Below are 20,900 nucleotides of genomic sequence, written 5' to 3' on the forward strand. Positions count from 1 at the left end.
TTCTCTTGGTGATCTCATCAGCTCCCATGGATTCAGTATGATCTTTATGTAGCTAAAACCAACATGTCAGCTAAACGATGACCCACCGGCATTTCAAACTAAACATTTTAAAAAAGAGAATTCGTTACTTTTCCTTTAAACCCTCCCTTCTTGTAACAACATAAAAGCATTGCTGAATCCACAGAAATGCTCTCTCTGTCTCTCTCTGTCTGTCTCTGTCTCTGTCTCTCTCTGTCTGTCTCTCTCTCTCTCTCCTTCTCTCTCTCTGTCTCTCTGTGTGTCTCTGTCTCTGTTTCTCTCTGTCTCTCTCTGTCTCTCTCTGTCTCTCTCTGTCTGTCTCTGTCTCTCTCTCTCTCTCTCTCTCTCTCTCTCTCTCTCTCTCTCTCTCTCTCTCTCTCTCTCTCTCTCTCTCTCTCTCTCTGTCTCTCTCTCTCTGGCAGAAGTTGGGATTCTTCTTATCCTGTCAGTGGTCATCACCTCCAAGAAGAATTGTAATAGCTATAGGGAACACATCTCATAGTACAGTCAACACTAACTTGCAGACCCCCAAACTCCCAACATTTTGAATTCATAAGGTTTCCCCCAAGGTTGGAAACAGGTTTCAGGATTACTATTTAGTCACTTGAGTTCAAGGAAACATCAAACAGAAGATGTCCTAGAGGACCAGGCCCAAGCTTGCATAGTGGAGGTCCTCTCTTCCAGGTGTGAACAATTTGGGAAAAGTGATGCTCCACCCATTGTGGAAGTTCCAGAGAGAGATGGCTATATGACATACACAGGAAAATAGAACATCCCAGGACAGACTCACTTCTTTCTCAGTTCCATTGATTTAGTAGCTTTCTGGTTCAGTAGGCAGGCTTCTCTGAAAGCTTTGACACAACTCTGTTCCTCTCTTCCATCCTGCCCAGTTTCCACCCCTGCTCCTTGAATAGGGCTGATGTGTTGCAGAGATATCCCAGAAGACGGAGTCTTTTAGCACTGAGGCAGCCTATTATCCATAAGGAAAATCTAGAAGACATCTTATCATAACTTATGGGGTATTGTGGTGACATGCTAGGACCTAGAGGAGTCCATAGCCCTGCAAACACTCCGGTAAAACTTGCAAGTATTTCAGTTTAAAAATAAAAGAAAACCACTTTAAAAGAACATCAAAATCCTAGAATTTATGGAATAGATAAGATGGGTTGGTGAAAAACACCATACAGCAGTTCCAGGGCAACCGGAAAAATTCAGTACCGTCTATGGCCTGGTAGCAAGAAAAGGATCCTTAACCCTAGTAAAAATTAGCCCAGATTGACCAGTGTTCAAGCAGTCTCAGGATCCATCAACAGGGAATGATGGCTCCAAGCAGAACCTAAAACAGAGTTGCTCACAAACCCTGTGGCAAGAGAGAAGCCCAAGGAAAAGCTCAGCTCCAGAGTAGCCCTCAAGATCCTTGAGGCCCTATGCTCAGGATCATGTCATTTAGAATTACAAGTACAGGTTCATTAGAAAATGAAACCGATGAGAAGAGATTGACTCTAAGAATCTGAGGAAATCACTGAAAAACATAGAGATATTTAGACTAAAATATGCACAGTAAGTAAACTGAAGAAGAGATTGACCTTAGAAGAAGGAAAATGTCCTGGTCACAGGAATTACAAAAGTGCCTATAGGAAATGAAATGAGATACAAAATGTAATAGCTTTGTAGGAAATGGTGAGGAGAATTGACACTTTAGATTAATGGTGGAAAACTTCACCCAGAAATTGAATGCTTTGAATGTTACCAAATAGTGGCCCAAACAGAACACAATGAGATAGCAAGAAATATTAAAACAAAAGCAAACTATTTTTAAAAATGAAAAAAAAAGTAAGAATAATCAAAAATAACTGACTTGGAAAAAAGGTAAAGGAGAGATAATATAAGACTCATGGGATTATTTAAAAATCATGACTCCAAGGAATTATAAGTAAAAACTGCATAGAACTCTTAGAACCAGTGAGCAAAGCAGAAATAAAATCCATTTATATCACCCAGAAACATCAAAATGAAAACTCGCAGGGCATGTCATAGTTCAAGTCCAGAGTTTCCAGATCAAAGAAAAAGTACAAGCAGGTGAAAAAAAAAAAAAAATCCCACAGGAAGGATCACATAGGACTTGTTAGCTACTTTATAAAAGATAGGTGAGCTTGGAATATATTGCTAAAGGCTTTTCAACCAAAAATAACATATTCAGCAAAACTAAATATAATCATGTGCAGGGAAATGGATCTGTAATGATATAGAAATAAATTTAATTAAACTAAAAGGAAGATAAGCAAGGATAAAGAAGGGAGGAGAAGAGGGGTTTAAGAGGAAAGAAACAGAGGTAGAGGAATAATGGTGAGTAAAAAAATTCAAATGTTGAAGGGGAAAAGGTGAAGTTAGGATTAAAAGGAAAGGAAGAAAGAGTAAAAATATGATCACAGGTAGGGCATACCTTGTTTTTTTTGAAGAGCTGCAAAAGACCAGAATCAGACCACTTTGTTTATAGATTACAAATGTCAAGACAATCTTCTTCTCTTTATTTGTAAAGGAAGATAGACCAACCAAGAAAAAGTACAAGAGGACATGTTGAAGGGAAATAGACAATTGAGTATAACTATGAATGTGAATGAGATGAATTCACCCATAAATGGAAATAAAATAAAAGATTAGAAAACATAATCCTACATTGATTACAAAACAAAACAAAACAAAACCACACACTTGAAACATCTTCATGTAGCGTTAAAACAAGGGGTTCATGCAAATATATTATTCTTCTGTTGAACTAAAGAAAAAAAGCAGGGGTAACAATTATGATTTGTTAAAATGACAATATGTAGACATGGTAACAAGAGATAAGCAGGAAATGTCTACTTTGTTTGAAGGTTCTGTAGATAACAAATCATACAGACATACACACACATACCAAATAGCCAAGGGTCTAAAATTTTTTTTTAAAGTTTATCCATGCCCAAAAGGCTAACAAACTGTACATACCCTTTGATCCAGCAGTGTCTCTGCTGGGTTTGTATCCTAAAGAGATCATAAAAGAAGGGAAAGACCCAAATGTGCAAAAAGGATTGTAGCAGCTCTTTGTATAGTGTCAAGAAACTGGAAAGTAAGTGGATTCCCATTAGTTGGAGAATGGTTGAATAAGTTAAGGTATATGAATATAATGGAATATTGTTATTCTATAAAAAATGATGACCAGGCTGATTTTAGAAAAGCCTGGAAAGGCTTAAATTAACTGATGCTAAATGGAGTAGAACTGAGAGAACATTGTACACAGCAACAACAAGATTATGTCATGATCAATTTGATAGATATGATTCTTTTTTTTTCTTTAATCTATCTATTAAAAAAGAATAGAAAAAATAGAAAAGGAAAATAAAAGAAAACAGAACAGAACATTATCATATACCCAGCAGAACATCAGGAAGGATTCAAAATATATAACAATAAATTTCCAGTTCAAGAAAGGATATATATGTAGTAGAAGAAATTATATTCATGAGTGGCTATCTTTTCTTTGCTGCTTTATGTAGGTTGTTCTTTTGTTCTCTACTGCACACTTTTTAAACTTTATTCTTTTTCCCCCTTTCATCCCCTCACCTCCTCTAAGAAGGCTATGATTAAGCGTAGATATATTTAATAGATACATACACATATGCCCCACTCATGCACACATATATACATATACATTCACGTCCATCCACAGACCTACACATATAAAGATATACCTATATATACATATACTTAGAGCTACATCCATATGTGTAGTGTTCTGGTTAGTTTTCTGGAGGTCTCTGGACCAGCCTTCATTTCAGCTGAGTAATCACCATGAGAACAGCCAGAGATAAAGCCTCAAAATCTTTATTATCTCCTTCACAATCTGTTTCCTTGCCTGGGATCTGGGCTAGCTTTCTGCAGGTCCTCCAGAATGTCTTGGTTTCTGTGGGGGAGGCAGGAGGACCACCACCATAGTCTCTGTCTTGAAGTCTCCCTGAGTCCAGGAGCTTGTGCCACAGCCTCCAGTCCTCTGTCTTCCCTGAATCTGTTCCAGTCTGTCTCTGGCTGAGTTTGTCCCAGTTTATATGCAGTATATTGAGTATAAACCAATCATTACATCACTAGGGAACCTTTATTTGTTGTAAGATTAAATCAATCATACTGAACTAGAGAACTATTAATCACCATACTAAACTAGATAACCATTGTCTTATCAATTCCACTGAGTTAACACCTTTCTCAAGAATTCTGGCCCATTACACACACACACACACACACACACACACACACACACACACACACACACATATATATATACTCAGACATGCCACACACATATACACATACATGTATTTAGCCGTATGTAAAAATGTATCTAAAACAATATTCATATGGCTGACACAGATTTCTCTCTTGATTGAATCTTTAAGTTTGACTTTGTCTAAGACCTATGATTACTAGCTATACTCCCCCCCCCCAAATTCAACTCCTGATCCTTATTGTATTGTTTGTGTATATCTCTTCTTTACTATTTCTGCTAACTCTTCTGTTTTACTTTTGCTCCTTAATTTGCCTTATTATTTAACCTCCCCAAACTCATGGATCCCTTCTTTATCTTCTTCCTCTACCCATCCTTTCCCCTTTATTTCTTTATAAATTATGGAGGGTGTTATACCCTTCATGGCATATATATAGTGTTGCCTGTGATTGCTGTCTTATTCTAATTGCAGCTCCAACATATTTGAATTGCTTTTTCCTTATTTTTTCCAATCTTTCTCTCTGATTTGAGGGTTTCGAAATTTGGCAATAATATCCCTATATGTTTACCACAAAAGATATCTTTGAGGTAGTGAGTGTGGATTTTATTTTATTTTTTTAATTTTGTTTTTTATTAATTTTTATAATTATAACATTTTCTTTGACAGTACATATACATAGGTAATTTTTTTTTTTTACAACATTATCCCTTGTACTCCCTTCTGTTCCGACTTTTTCCCCTCCTTCCCTCCCCCCCTCCCCTAGATGGCAGGCATTCCCATACATATTAAATATCTTATAGTATATCCTAGGTACAATATATATGTTCAGAACGGAATTTTGTTGTTGTTGTTGTTGTTTCAAAGGAAGGATTGTATTCGGAAGGTAAAAATAATCTGGGAAGAGAAACAAAACAAAACAAAAACAATGCTCACAGTTTACAGTCATTTCCCAGTGTTCCTTTTCTGGACGTAGCTGATTCTGTCCATCATTGGTCAATTGGAATTGGATTAGCTCTTCTCTATGCTGAAGATATCCATTTCCATCAGAATATATCCTCATACAGTAACATTGTTGAAATGTATAATGATCCCCTAGTTCTGCTCGTTGAGTGGTGGATTTAAAAAAAAAATTTCTGCTTTCACCTATGTTTTATCACTCCAAAACAATTTTGGGGGGATTATTTCTTGCATTATTTGTGAATGTTCTTTTTTTGGTCACAGCTTTTAGGTAGTCCAATTATTATATTTTCTTTTCTTGATCTATTTTTCAGATCTGTCATTTTTCTTATAAGATGCTTCACATTCTGTTCAATTTTTTCATTCTTTATATTCTGTTTTGTTATTTCTTGGTCTCTCATAGTTTCACCAGCTTCCCTTTGCCCAGTTCTAATTTTCAAAGAGTTCTTTTCTTTTTTTTTTTTTTTTAATTTAAATTTTTTTTATTTTATAATTTTTTTTTGACAGTACGTATGCATGGGTAATTTTTTACAACCTTATCCCTTGCACTCACTTCTGTTCCGAATTTTCCTCTCCTTCCCTCCACCCCCTCCCCCAGATGGCAAGCAATCTTATACATATTAAATATGTTTTAGTATATCCTAGATACAATAAATGTGTGCAGAACCGAATTTCTTGTTGCATAGAAAGAATTGAATTCAGAAGGTAAAAGTAACCTGCGTAGAAAAACAAAAATGCAAACAGTTTACACTCATTTCCCAGTGTTCCTTCTCTGGGTGTAGCTGATTCTGTCCATCATTGATCAATTGCAACTGAATTAGATCTTCTTCAAAGAGTTATTTTCATCTTTAAGATTCTATATCTCTTTTTCTAGTTGGATAACTTTTTTTTTCATAATCTTGTTTTTCTTGCATAATTTTTATTATCTTTTTAGTTTTTCCTTAGTGTTTCTCATTTGATTTTTAAATTCTTTCTTGAGTTCTATAAATTCCCTCTGGGCAAGAAGCCATTTAACAATACTCTTTGGGGTAAAAGAATTTTTTGTTTGTTTGTTTGTTTGTTTTGTTTTTTTACTTTAGTGTCTTCTTACAAAGATGAACCCCGGTCTTTCCTATTCCCATAGTAAGTTTCTGTGATTAGGTTCATTCTTTAAAATTTTAAATGAGATGTATTAGCATAAGCACCTCTACTTGAGAAGCTTCACTTCAAGTCTCCCTCTGACCTGGAACTCCAAACCAAGAGCTCCCCAGATCCTGCAAGTTCTGGAAGCCAGCCCTGCCCCTAGCCCCTGCACTCCCACTGTGCTGGTTCCTCTCGCCCAGGGTCATGTCTCTATAGCACAGCTGGGCCTGGTGTTCCTGATCAGTGGAGGTTTACACAATCTACCCATATTCAGATCCTGGACTTTATACACTGTCCTGGAAGTGAAAATTCCTGAGGTTCCTGCTGAAGCTCCAGCCACACCCAGCTAACCCCATCCCCACCTTGGTGTTTCTGCAGGCTAGCCTGGAAGTGTTTGTACTTCCCATGGGTTAATCCTGGCCTGGAATTTTTGTTCAGATCTTCTTGGGTTGTACCAGAAGGATCCCTGTTCTGTCCCAAATCTTCTTGATTTTTCACCAGTCTATGTTCACCCTGAAATGTAAATTTGTTCTGTTTGTGGGGAAAATCTGAAGAGCTTGAAATTTATTGACCTACTCCACCATCTTCCCAGATCCTCCCCCAACTTGGCTTTTTTCCACAATGAGGTGATTCAAGGCAATTTCCACTAGAATTGTGATGGAAAGAGCCATCTGTATCCAGAGAGAGAAATACAGAGACTGAATATGAATTAAAGCATAGTATTTTCATCTTCTTCTTGTTATTTACTTGTTTTTTTTAAATTTTTTCTTCCTTTGATCTAATTTTTCTTACACAGTTCAAAGAATATGAAAATATTTTTAGAATTGCACATATTTAACCTATATTGGATTACTTGCTGTCTAAGGAAGAGGGGTAAGGAAGAGGGAGGGAGAAAATTTATAACACAAGGTTTTGCAAAGGTGAATGAATGTTGAAAACTATCTTTGCATGTATTTGGAAAAATAGAAAGATATTAAAAGCAAACAGATAAAATAGAGGGGAAAGTTCATTACACTAGAGAAAATACATAATAAAACTTACATTTGAAAATTAAGGTAAACTGAGGTATTAAATTCCAAGCACATTCAATTTATTGGTAAGGCTAGCCATTACCAATAAAAGAGTTCTGTCAACTCTTCAGTCAGCCAAAAGATTATGAGATAAAACTTGCTAATTTTCATATCGTTTTGAAGAATGCAAAAAACCCAAACAAACCGGAAAGAATTAATAGTGAGAAAGTAATATTGTTGAAGTCCAGCTCCAGTAGTGAAATAAAGGTGTGTTTATGAAGGGACCAGGTGGAGAGAATTTGATATGAACTCAAATTTTATTGATCAGAGAGACAAATATACCTTCAATGCTTAGAGACTTGATACAAAATACACTCTTTGATATTCCTATATCCTTTCTAACAAGCACAATCTGCTGAGATGCAAATGATTAAGCCTGGATTTTAGCTTCTTCTACAGAGATGTAAATAGTTTTGATAAACATCAGAGTAAAATTATCATACCAGTGTCCTCAAGTACCTTTCTTCCAAATGCCCTTAGTCTCCTTTGTGGGCTGCTTTTCCTGACCTAAGTTTAAAGGTATGTCTATGATCCATTATATAGCTGAGTTTGCATTTTGCCTCAGTTTCCAGGTTTTTTATCACTATATTAATAAGTATGTCTTTGCTATTCAATAAGAAAAGGGAAGTTGGTGAACCAAGCTACTGTAAGATTCAAGACCTGGAATGGATTCTTACCTCCTGGAACTCTACACAATATGATTGGTTCCATAGGTGGTGCCATAGGTGGCAAAAACAATATGATTGGCTAACTTCTGAGGCTAGTGACAACCCCTCCTTCCATCCTACAATCAGAAAAGGTTGATCAATAGAGTTCAGTCTTCTCATTAGTTGAACAGAAATAACTTTTCTGTGCCAGCTTGCATTCTGTAAAGCTTGTTAAAGAGATGATAGATTTCCCTTAATTGTACATGAGTATGCAAGGTTGTCTAGAGATAATTTACTTCTTTAAGTGAGGGCGAATTTATAAGATAACTGATTCTTTTTTATTAAACATATTTGCATATCTGTCATGTTGTGCAAGAAAAATCATGCCAAAAGGGGGGAAAACACAAGAAAGAATGAAACAAACAAGAAGTGAAAATACTATCCTTCAATTTATATTGAGTTCCCATAGTTCTATCTCTGGTTGCTGATTACATTTTCCATATCAAGTCTATTGAAATTGCCTTTAATCAGCAAGTTGCTGAGAACAGTCAAGTCCTTCACTTTTGATTATCATATAATCTTGTTACTATGTATAGTGTTCTCTTGATTCTGTTTACTTCACTCAACATCAGTTCATGTAAGTCTTTCCTGAAATTAGCCTGTGCATCATTTTTATATACTTTTTAAAAAATTAGTTAAAGTTTTAAAAAATAAATGCAAAGATAGTTTTCAACATTCACTCTTGCAAAATCTTGTATTCCAAATTTTCTCCTTCCCTTCCCCTCAGCCCCCTCCCCTAGATAGCAAGTAAGCAAATATATGTTAAACATATGCAATTCTTCTGTTTCTCTTTCTATTTATCATGCTTCACAAGAAAAATCAGATTAAAAAGAAAAAAAATGAGAAAGAAAACACAACACAAGCAAACAACAACAAAAATGTGGAAATACTATGTTGAGATCCATATTCAGGCCCCACAGCCCTCTCTCTGGATGCAGATGGCTCTTGCCATCACAAGTCTATTGGAGTTGGCCTGAATCACCTCAATTGTTGAAAAGAGCCATGTCACACATGTACAATGTTCTCTTGGTTCTACTCACTTTACTTAGCATCAGTTCATGTGAGTCTCTCCAGGTCTTTCTGAAAGGCTTCATCATTTCTCATAGAATAATAATATTCCATATATAATTCTAATAATATTCATATACCATAATCTATTCAGCCATTCTCCAACTGATGGGCAGCTACTCAGTTTCTAGTTCTTTGCCACTACAAAAAGGCTGCTATAAACATTTTTGCACATGTGGGGCCTTTTCTCTTTTTTATGATTTCTTTAGTATACAGACCCAGGAGAGACACTGCTGGATCAAAGGGTTTGATAGTCCTTTGGGCATAGTTCCAAGTTGTTCTCCAGAATGGTTGCATCAGTTCACAACTTCACCAACAATGTATTAGTCCAGTTTTTCCACATCCCTTCCAACATTTGTCATTATCTTTTCCTGTCATTTTAGCTAATCTGAGAGGTGTGTAGTGGTACCTCAAAATTATCTTAATTTCCATTTCTCTAATCAATAATTGTTGGGATTACTAGGTGAGAACTCGGGTTGTCTGGATAGTGACAAGGTGAGAATTCAGGTTGGACAATTACAAGGTGAGAACTCAGGTTGACTTGATGGAAGGAGCAGGCTCATTGGCTGAGGTGGTTCTTCCCAGAAGCCCTTGCATTATCCCACGCCCATTCTCTGGGAGAATAAAAGAGAGGACTCCCAGAGATAGAAGGAGACTCTGCATTGCATCAGGCTTGATGGGGCTCTCTGCAGGAAGGGAAGTCACTTCTAAGGACAAGAGTTAACGGCAACTGCCTGGAGACAACGGTTCGCTACAGGAAGAAGAATCTGTCGGAGAGATTTGAGTAGAAGACACAGCAGATCTCTTCCCAGAGAGCGATCTGGCAGCTTCTAGAGACGACAGCTCGCTACATTTGGCGCCCAACGTGGGGCAAGGACTTTTGCTTATCCTGACAAGAGGAGCTAGACCAGACCTTCGCAATTTGGCGCCCGAACAGGGACATGTCTGGAACCTGGAGAAAATTTATTATGGCTTGTGGAATTTCATGAATTATGTAAAATTCAAGTCAGATGCAATTTGGAAATAGGAGTTAACACACAATTCACTTTTGAGCACTTAGCTGGTGAAGGTCAGTATGGAGAGAATTCGGAACAGATTAATTATACCATGACAATATATGAACAAATTGCTAAGGCTGCAATAAAAGCTTGGGGTGTCCTTCCTGGACAGAAAGATCGTGGAGAGGCTTTCACTAAAATACAGCAAGGTCCCAATGAACCTTTTGCAGATTTTGTGGGACGTTTGCAAACTGCTGTCAAAAGAACTATTGGAGAAAATTCAGCTACAGAAATAATGACCAGACATCTGGTTAGGATTTTATTAAAGGATATTAAGAGAGTAACACAATTATCTGGAATAAGTCCTGAAAAAATATACACATTCTATACTAACGCACAAATTAATGTATGCTGTGAGACCATCCCAGAATGGCAAATTTTATTGGCCACCGCTCCAAATTTTGCACATGGATCTCCATTAAAGATTACCTGGCTACTACATAATTGGCGATGGATTTTTGAAGAAAAGGTTTCTAAGGTTCCTCTTAAAGGACCAACAATCTTTACAGACGCCTCCAAAGAAAATATTTGTGCTATATACTCTCATGATTTAACCATAAAGAGAGTAATCAGGACTCCTTTTCAATCCACTCAACAGAATGAATTATTTGCTATCATGCTAGCTCTTAATTATTACCCAGGAGACGTAAATATAATTATTGATTCAGCCTATTCAGTAGGTGTAGTACAAAGAATTGCCACAGCCCAAATAAAATTTGCAGCCTCTAATATTTATCAGCTCTTTAAGGAACTTCAAGAGCAAGTGAGAAAATATCCAGGCAAGATTTATATCTTGCATGTCCACTCACATAGTGGACTTCCAGGTCCCATTTTTGATGGAAATTCAAAGGCAGATAGCCTTCTAACCATGTTAGTCAGTAGTCCTTTATTTCAGGAAGCACAAGAATCTCATTCTAAATATCATCAGGCTGCTCGAGCTTTACGTTTACAATTTGGAATCACAAGAGAGGAAGCTAGGAGCATAGTAAAAAGCTGTACAGCTTGTCTTCCTTTCCATGCTCCTACACTCCCTCCAGGGAAGAATCCTCGTGGTTTGAGACCCAATGAAATCTGGCAAATGGATGTGACCCATTATAAATCTTTTGGTCGTCTATCTTTTATTCATGTCGTGGTAGACACCTTTTCAGGATTCACATTTGCAATGCCAGCAGCAAAAGAGACAGCCCGAGTGGTCACTGAATTCCTTATACAAGCTTTTGCAATTATGGGTGTGCCACAAGCAATAAAAACAGACAATGGACCTGCATATACGTCCAAACATTTTACACACTTTTGTGCACAGTATAAGATTTTACATACCACGGGCATACCCTTTAATCCTCAAGGGCAGGCAATAGTAGAGAGAAGAAACAGAGATATTAAGACACTCCTCCAAAAACAAAAGAAAGGGGGAGCCACAGGTAGCCCTAGGGAACTTCTAAATTTAGTTCTCTATACCATTAATTTTCTAATTTTTGACAAAGATGCACTGGCTCCGGCAGACAGGTTTTATAACCCACCAGAAGGGCAGTGTCCAGTGCGAGCATCTCCACTGTCCTTAGATAATCGCCAGGTGATGTGGAGAGATCCAGAAAGTGGTGAATGGAAGGGACCAGATAGGTTAACTGCCTGGGGGAGAGGGTTTGCTTGTATTTCTTCAGCAGGAGAAGGAATCAGATGGGTGCCAACGAGTCATATTCGCCTTGTCCATCAGAGAGAGACAGAAAAAGAGAAAGACCTCAAAATAAAGGAGAAGATCTAAGAAACATCTGACACTGAAAGAGCATGGATAATAAGAAGACTGTTAAAGAACTTTAAAAACCAGCAGGAATCATTGGACTTCCTCACACAAGATGAGACTAATGGACAATGGACTTATGGACATTTATAAATTTTCAATTTATGATTATTTGATTATGTTATTTGTCATATACTTCTAGCATGTATTATGTTACTATGTTACTATGTGCTTATGTAATTTATGTAATTATGTGTAATACTTCCCATATTGATGGATTTATGTTTCAAGATCATGACTGTCCTATGTTCTAAATCAAAAGAAAAGGGGAGATGTTGGGATTACTAGGTGAGAACTCGGGTTGTCTGGATAGTGACAAGGTGAGAATTCAGGTTGGACAATTACAAGGTGAGAACTCAGGTTGACTTGATGGAAGGAGCAGGCTCATTGGCTGAGGTGGTTCTTCCCAGAAGCCCTTGCATTATCCCACGCCCATTCTCTGGGAGAATAAAAGAGAGGACTCCCAGAGATAGAAGGAGACTCTGCATTGCATCAGGCTTGATGGGGCTCTCTGCAGGAAGGGAAGTCACTTCTAAGGACAAGAGTTAACGGCAATTGCCTGGAGACAACGGTTCGCTACAGGAAGAAGAATCTGTCGGAGAGATTTGAGTAGAAGACACAGCAGATCTCTTCCCAGAGAGCGATCTGGCAGCTTCTAGAGACGACAGCTCGCTACAAATAATGATTTAGAACTTTTTTTCATATGACTAGAAATGGTTTTAATTTCTTCATCTGAAAATTGTTTATATCCTTTGACCATTTATCAATTGGAGAATATTTTGCATTCTTATAAATTTAAGTCAATTCTCTATATATTTTAGAAATGAGACCTTTATCAGAATCCTTGAATATAAAATTTCCCCCAGTTTTCTGCTTCTCTCCTAATCTCTGAGCATCATTTTTTAATTAAAGCTTTTTTATTTTTCAAAACATATGTGTGGACAATTCAACATTAGCCCTTGCAAAATCCTGTGTTCCAACTTTCCACTCCTTCCTCCACACCCTCTCCAAAATGGCAAGTAGTCCAATATATGTTAAACATGAACATCATTTCTTATAGAATAATAATATTCCATTGCATTCATAGCCATAACTTTTTCAGCTATTCTCCAATTAATAGGCAACCACTCAATTTTCAATTCTTTTCTACTACAAAAAAGGCTGCTACAAACATTTTTGCACATGTGAATCCTTTCCCCTCTTTTATGAAATGCTTTTATGAAAATATGAGGATCTCTGAAATACAGACCCAATAATGACACAGCTGGATCAAAGGGTATATGCACTATTTCATAGACCTTTGAGCATTCCAAAGCTCTCTAGAATGGTTGGATCATTTCACAATTCCACCAATAATAAATTAGTGTCCTAGTTTTTCTTCATAGATTTCTCTACTCAATCTGCTTTTCTGTGTTTTTTGCTATGAACTATTTTCATCTTCTATTCTTTCAGCCTTGATTTTAACATTTTTATTGTCTATTGGAGTTATTGGCTTCTGTATTTTGTTTGGGCAAGGTTCTATATCTCTTCAGGTCTTTTTCTTCCATAGTTCTCCCTCCTCTCATCTTTTTCTCTCATTTTAAATATATCTATCTCTCTATATTTTTAACTCTCTCTTCTTAGAAGTCTAATTAAAATTATGCCAAAGTTGTGTTTTTCTTCATGGCTTTGTTTGCATATGTTTTGGAATAAATCTATATGTCTTGATTGTCTCCATCATCACAAAAGCTTTTCATAATAGTATTATTTTTTTGTTTATTTGTTTGTTTAACCCATTCCTCCAGCCTATTTCCCGACTTCAAACTTCATGTTAGTGTTGGGCTTCACATACGTATGGAGGGAATATTGAGGTTGGTCCTGCTGCTGCTTTCTTTTAGTATTGAGTGTTATGTTGTTTCAAAATCTCAGGACTACTCAAGTTGAAGACCTATTAGCTCTCAGTGTCTTCAGTGTGGGAGGGCATAGTGATTCAAGGCAAAATCTGATAACTGGCCTCCTGATCTGAACTCTGCAAGTTCCTGGCCTGGGTTTGCATCTGACCAGCATGCTTGTAAGCTTGCCCTCTCTGGAGTTTTAATAGATTGCTTTTGAACTTATTTAATAATTGGCCAGCTGGAAAGTTTTGCTATTTAAGAGCGATAGAAATGCAGGCTTCCCTTTGGTCTGGCATTCCTACCTTGGTAATTTTTTGCTACTATATCATACTGTTGTGGTTACATGTATATTAAGTTTGTAGTTCACTAAACTACCCATATTCTTTTTGAATGAACTACTTGTCATGTATGACAAGTTACTAATGTATACAGGAACCATGATGGTAAGCCCTTTTGCATAGCTGGAAAAATCGTTTATGTTCTAAACTTCCTTAAAAGATCATCCTGGAGATTGGTTGTTCAAGCCTTAATTCCCTGGACCAATCTAAATTGCAGGTCTCCTAAGGCATAAAATCTCAGCTTACACGTAATCAGGGCTCCCGAGGCTTAACTAACTTCCCACTGCCATACAAGTCAAAAAATTCTTCTGATTGTGCCTCCTTGAGGAATTTGGTGGGGGTGAGTGGAGTGCCAAGGTGAGCTTCGGCCAACTGAGTCCTAGTGTGTATCATTGTTGCGAAGCCTTTCGATGACGCTGTTGAACAAACTTTTGCTAGATGCTATGTGGTCCCCGTATGCCTCTTTACATTCTGAGCCTGAACCTGGGCTACCAAAAATGGCCTGAGTTAGGTCTGGTCCTGTATACCATATTTTATACTAGTGAAGTTCATTTTATTTCTAACTTAAACTTGCCCGTTTCATTATTAAATTTCATCTTTTTCAGTTCAACCTGATATTCTCTTGAGCCTTTCAGAATATTTTGGAATCCTTGATCTCTACAAAAATAGATATGTTTGGGGGCAGCTAGGTGGCGCAGTGGATAGAGCACCAGCCTTGAATTCAGAAGGAACCGAGTTCAAATTTGGTCTCAGACACTTAACACTTCCTATCTGTGTGACCCTGGGCAAGTCACTTAACCCCAGCCTCAAAAAAAAAAAAAAAAAAAAAAAAAAAGATAAGTTTGCTTGAATACTCTAAGAAGTATGCTCAACATAGTCAATAAGCAAATAATCAGTAAATGATAAAGAGAACAATGCATAATAAACGCTCTAGAAGTTGCAAGTCTGTTGCTCTTCTAGTTACCTAGAAGTCCCCCAGACATAGAAGCTATTTGAAGTGTTAAAAAATACACAATTTGAGGCATTAAGTAGGCAATAATAATAATAAATCATATCTCAAAATTCAGTGTTGGATATTCATGCATTGAAAGTAGGGCTAGTCATCAGAGGAGGATGAAGAAATTCTGGAGCAATGGAAAAAACTCGGAGTCTGGGTGGACTTGGAAAAAAAAAAAAGACATTTCCTTGGGTTGGGTTATTCTGTTCTGGTCAGTGATCTTGAACCTTTTTTAGCTCCAGCTACCTCATTGCTAGTAGAGCAGGATGGATGGATCCAATAGTTTGCCCCAGGAAAAAAAAAAAAAATCTGTTCACCATGTTTCCCAGCATCTCTCTCTCTGGCCTTCGCCACAGTATTCCCCTGTGACCATTTCCAGTGACTACCTCCTTCCTTGTTCTCTAGACTGAAGCCCAGATGTTCTGCAGGACATGAGAAGGGCAGCAATAGACTAAGGGAGGCCATGTTCCACTTTGTTAATCCTATCAAAAAAGGAAATAAGATTAGTCAGGTATGACTTGTTCTTTTTGAAGCCAGACTGGCTCTGTGAGGTCTACTTGTTTACTGTCTTTTTTAGTGATCTCTTCTAGAATTTTTTCCAGGAATTGAAGGCAATCGAGAGTATGTTGTTCACAGAATCTCTTTTTAAAACTTGGGCAGAGGATGCCTTCTGCAGTTCTGCATTCAACCTCAGTATTTAGGGTTGTGTCAGTAAATGTTTACTACCACCACCATCATCAACCCCCTCCCCAGGAACCCAAGACACATTTTCAATTTAATTGGCATTATTAACATTTTCTTCATCACTTTTTAAAGTCCAGAGATTAACAAAACAATAGATTAAGTTCTGCTCTTATAGTGATTACTGAGGTATAAATGCTCACATGCAAAGTCTCTGGGGAGTCAGTTTGAGCTGGCTCCAGCACAGCTCTGTCATTGACCGTCAACAATGGCTTACCAATTATACTGGCCAGAGGACACAGTTCATTGAGCTCAGGAACTTCAGTTCCTCCACAGGGCCTATCTTCTTTTTCTTTATTAGCCATAGGATTTCTGCTCTTTCTGATCCAAAGGTTGCTTTTCTTTGAAGAGTAACGTCAAATAAGCTTTGGACAATGCTGCCTCCTGGTCAGAAGTTGAACCTTCCTATCCACCATAGTAGATCTGTCTTTTGCCCCTCTTTTCACCAAATAACCAACTTCTGTTGTTCTTCCCTAGCCAGGCTTGGCTTGGAATAAATGCTTGTTCCCTTTTCTCTCTCCCTTCCAATGAGGGAAGCAAACACCCAAAAGAAGACTAAAAATCAGAGGGTGTCACAGAGGGAAAGCTATGCATAAGAAGGCATGATTTTGACCAAGTAACCTCAATATATAATGTTTAAGGCACCTTTTTATCTGTAAAATCAAAGACTTTTTTCTTTCTTTCACAACTAGCAAACAGAAAACACAGAGGATCTTGGATCCTCTGTGTCTGCCAGGCAATTATGTGACTATAAAAAATATGTTCTCCTGAGAAAGTTTGTCTTTTATCAAGGATGCCTCAAACATGTATGTAGATCATTTTCATAAAATTTTGTAGAAATGGAAATAGGCATATTGGTTATATGTTTCTTGGTCACCTAATCAACAAATATTATTAAGCAGACATTATACTAAATATTGGGGGCCCAAAGAAAGACAAAAACAATATTATAATGGGAGAGAAAACATATCTGAGTTGATCTATAGATAAATCAATAGAATGTAGAGATACATAGCTATAAAGAGAATAAACAGCAAGCAATCTCAGAGGGAAGGTGCAGGGCTTTGGAATACTCCCTTCTTTCATATACCTTGGAGTTATATCCCTTCATGCCCACAAATTGTGTCTCTTCCTCTGTAACAATTTGGCCTGTTCCAGTTCTTCTCATCTTTAATTCTGACTTTACTAATGAATGGTATGGCCTTTTCTGTCTCTGTCTCTCTCTCCATACATATATACATATGATACCCATACATATACATGAGGTTTACAAAGTGATATATCCATAAGTGTACATATAGATCACTTTGTAATATATGTATTGTTGGGAACACATATGTAACTTTGCTTTACCTCTGGTAGACCTTTTCTTCTCTTCTTGTGAGAGGATGATGATGATTCAAGGAGACAGAGGCAGTTGCTATTCTCCCATTGAGAGGCCATTGTGTTGTCTGAACTCTCTCCTCTTCCCTCTGCCTCCAATTTATTTTCCCAGTCCACAAGCAACACCTGTGTCAGTAAAGGCTGCTTTGCAACTCCTTCAGATGTTCACACCTGTGGAGGCTCTCAGAGATTGACCTGCCCTTTATAATGTACTTAGGCATGGTCCCTAACAATGTATAATATAAATGTTTGTAATACATGTGTATATATACACACATACATGTATGTACTAATCACTTTGTAAGCCTTAAAACACTTTAAATGTTAGTTATTATTATAAGGGTAGATTCTGGAATTATACTGCTAGTAAATTTAAAAAACAAAAACAACAAACCTTTCCTTTATGACTTGACTTCAGTGACATTTTCTCATCTCAAGGAAAGTGGGTACAAATATGGCTGCCAGGGGCTTCTTATAGGGAATTAATTAGGGCTATTGTCATCTTGGGCAAACCAACTCGTGGGCCCCTTCTTCTTCTGCAGCACACGGTGCTCTTACACACAAGTTCCCTTTCCCCCACTTCTGTTCTGCTGCTTATCAGCCCTCTTCTGAACAGGACAAGAAGAAAAAGAAATCTGAGTGCCCGAAGTGGCTCCTCCAGTTAGAGTCCTATCTCATGAGTCCCAACCAGTCACTCATCTTGCAGACATCCCAAGTAGCTGGGACCTCACCAATCAGGAGTTTTGTGTCCTTTCAGAAGGATGCTGATGAGTATGCCCACATTTTCCATGAGGAGGTGACTCGGATATCTCCAAAGACCCATTCCCTATAATTTAATCAAGTTGATAGAAAATTCATCCTGAGATCACCCTTTGCCCCTAACCACCATCACCCTTACAGATCCATTATGGACTATAAATTCCCCATCATCAAGCAAAGTATGGTGAGAATTGTGCCAAGGGTTCAGCAAAGCAAACAGTTGCCAAGGATCTGTGCCAAGGAGGACAAACTTCCCAATGATTCATGGCAACAAGGAGATGAATCTACATTCCTACAATGGGATAAAATTGGTCTTCATTTCCTCATCTGTAAAAGGAGATTGGACTAGAAAAGTTCCAAGGTTCCTTCCAGGCCCTTTCTGACTCTGATAGTCTATAAGTCTATTGTCCCCGCTTTCTAGCTATTAATGGTGACAATTCCTTTAGCCTTCAAAGCAACTACTATTCCCACCTCCCATGTCCCCAATTGGACATTCTGATTATTAACTATAGGGCCATAGAATTTTGGAGCTTGAAGAGCTATCTGAGATAATGTGAGCCCTTCATTTTAACTGCAGTCTGTTTCATCATTTGTGAAAAATGGAGATAAAAATATCCTCCATACTTTATAGGACTGTTGTGAGGAATGTTGTGAGGACTACCCTTTGCAAATTTCAAAACATTATAGAGATAAGAGCTATTTTATGGATGAGTAAATGAGTAACAACATGAACTGATAGTGGAAGGAGCATACTGATGGGGGCTCATGTGCTATAGAACCCTGAGGTGAAAAGTGGTAACTGTCTTCTGGGAACCAACTAGCCAATGCAAATGGGAATTGGAGGACTATTCCTGAACTCTTTAAAATTTTCATTAAAGCTTTTCATTTTCATGACATATGCATATATAATTTTGAACGTTCATCCATGCAAAACCTTGTGTTCCAAAATTTTTTTCTCTCTAGATGGCAATTAATCCAATATATGTTAAACACATGTGATTCTTCCATACATATTTCCACAATTATCATGCTGATAACATAATAAACATAACAAGAAAAATCAGATCAAAAAGGAATAAAAAAATGAGAAAGAAAACAAAATGCAAGCAAACAACAATAACAAAGTGAAAATACTATATTGTGATCCACACTCAGTCTTTACAATCCTATTCCTGTGTACAGATATCTCATCTCACTGATGAAAAGAGCCATGTCCATCAGAATTGATCATCGTATCATCTTGCTGTTGCTGTGTATAATGATCTCCTGGTCCTGCTCATTTCCCTCAGCATCAGTTCCTGTCAGTCTCTCCAGGCCTTTCTGAAATCATCCTGTTAGTCATTTCTTACTGAACAATAATATTCCATAACATTCATATACCATAATTTATTCAGCCATTCTCCATCTGATGGGCATCTACTCATTTTCCAGTTCCTTGCCACTACACAAAGGGCTGCCACAAACACTTGCATACATAGGTCCTTTTCTCTTTGTATGATGTCTTTGGGATACAGACCCAGTAGAGATACTGCTGGATCAAATGGTATACACAGCCTTTTGGTAGCCTTTTGGGCATAACCTAGAATTCTGACTACAGGCATAAGACATATAAAAGGGAAAGTTTATGAAAGATGTAAAGGAGGCAGGACTTTTACTGTAGTATCAGGAATGGCATCCTGGAGATGACACTTGTATTAAAGGATAGATAGGGTAGATGAAGAAGGGACGCCAGATATTAGCCACAGTATTAGACAAAGGCAACAGAGCTGAAAGAGCACAGACTAGAGCCAGTGGTCCTCACACTTTTTAAATGGGGGCCAGTTCCCTGTCCCTCAGACTGTGGGAGGGCCGGACTATAGTAAAAACAAAAGCTCCCACTCTGTCTCTGCCCCTCAGCCCATTTGCCATAACCCAGCCCGCAGCATAAACGTCCTCAGCTGCTGCAATTGGCCTGCAGGCCGTAGTTTGAGAACCTCTGGACTAGGCAGAGGAGATAGTGAACAATCCATTTAGCCTGAATTCAGCCTGTGTAGAAGAAAGTCATGTGAGAAAAAGGTGGAAAGCTGATATAGTGCTGGACTATCAAGGATTCCAGATGAGGGTGTCTTTCCTTTATTTGTTAAACAACAGGGAGCCACTGAAAGAATCTGATCAGAGTTTGTGACCTGTTCTGGGCCTAAGGAAGCTGTATCAAGCCATGTTGGAAAGCAGGTGATAATGAGAGCTTGGCCTAGAATGGGGGCAAGAGAACAAAGGAGAGCATGCTAAATGGGTAGAAGCGGAAGGGCTCACAACCAAATGGAAGTTTTGAGAGGCAAAGGATAATATCAGAATATCAGAACTGGGAAAGTAAACAATTCAGCTAGGGATGTGAGTTTAAGGATAATTGGCTCAGCTGGAAAGGACTTCTAAGGGTGTGTGTGTGTGTGTGTGTGTGTGTGTGTGTGTGTGTGTGTGTGTGTGTTGGGACCTCCAGCTAGAAACATCCCCCTTGGGAAATATGGGTTTGAAATATGGGAGAAAAGTCAAGGATGGAGATGGAGATTAAAAAACCGTCAACATTGAGATCTTTGAACTCATGAGAATGAATAGGTTTGGCCAAAGGGAGGGCCTAGAGAGGGAAATGAAGAGTTAGGGTGGAATCTTGGACTATTAATCGACCAATCAATCAACAAACATTTATTAAGTGCTTACTAATGTGCCTGGCACTGTGCTAAGCACTGTAATTAGAGACTGGAAGGGGTTGGGAAG

Source organism: Sminthopsis crassicaudata, chromosome 4 (genome assembly GCF_048593235.1).
Source record: "Sminthopsis crassicaudata isolate SCR6 chromosome 4, ASM4859323v1, whole genome shotgun sequence".
Taxonomy (NCBI): Eukaryota; Metazoa; Chordata; class Mammalia; order Dasyuromorphia; family Dasyuridae; genus Sminthopsis; species Sminthopsis crassicaudata.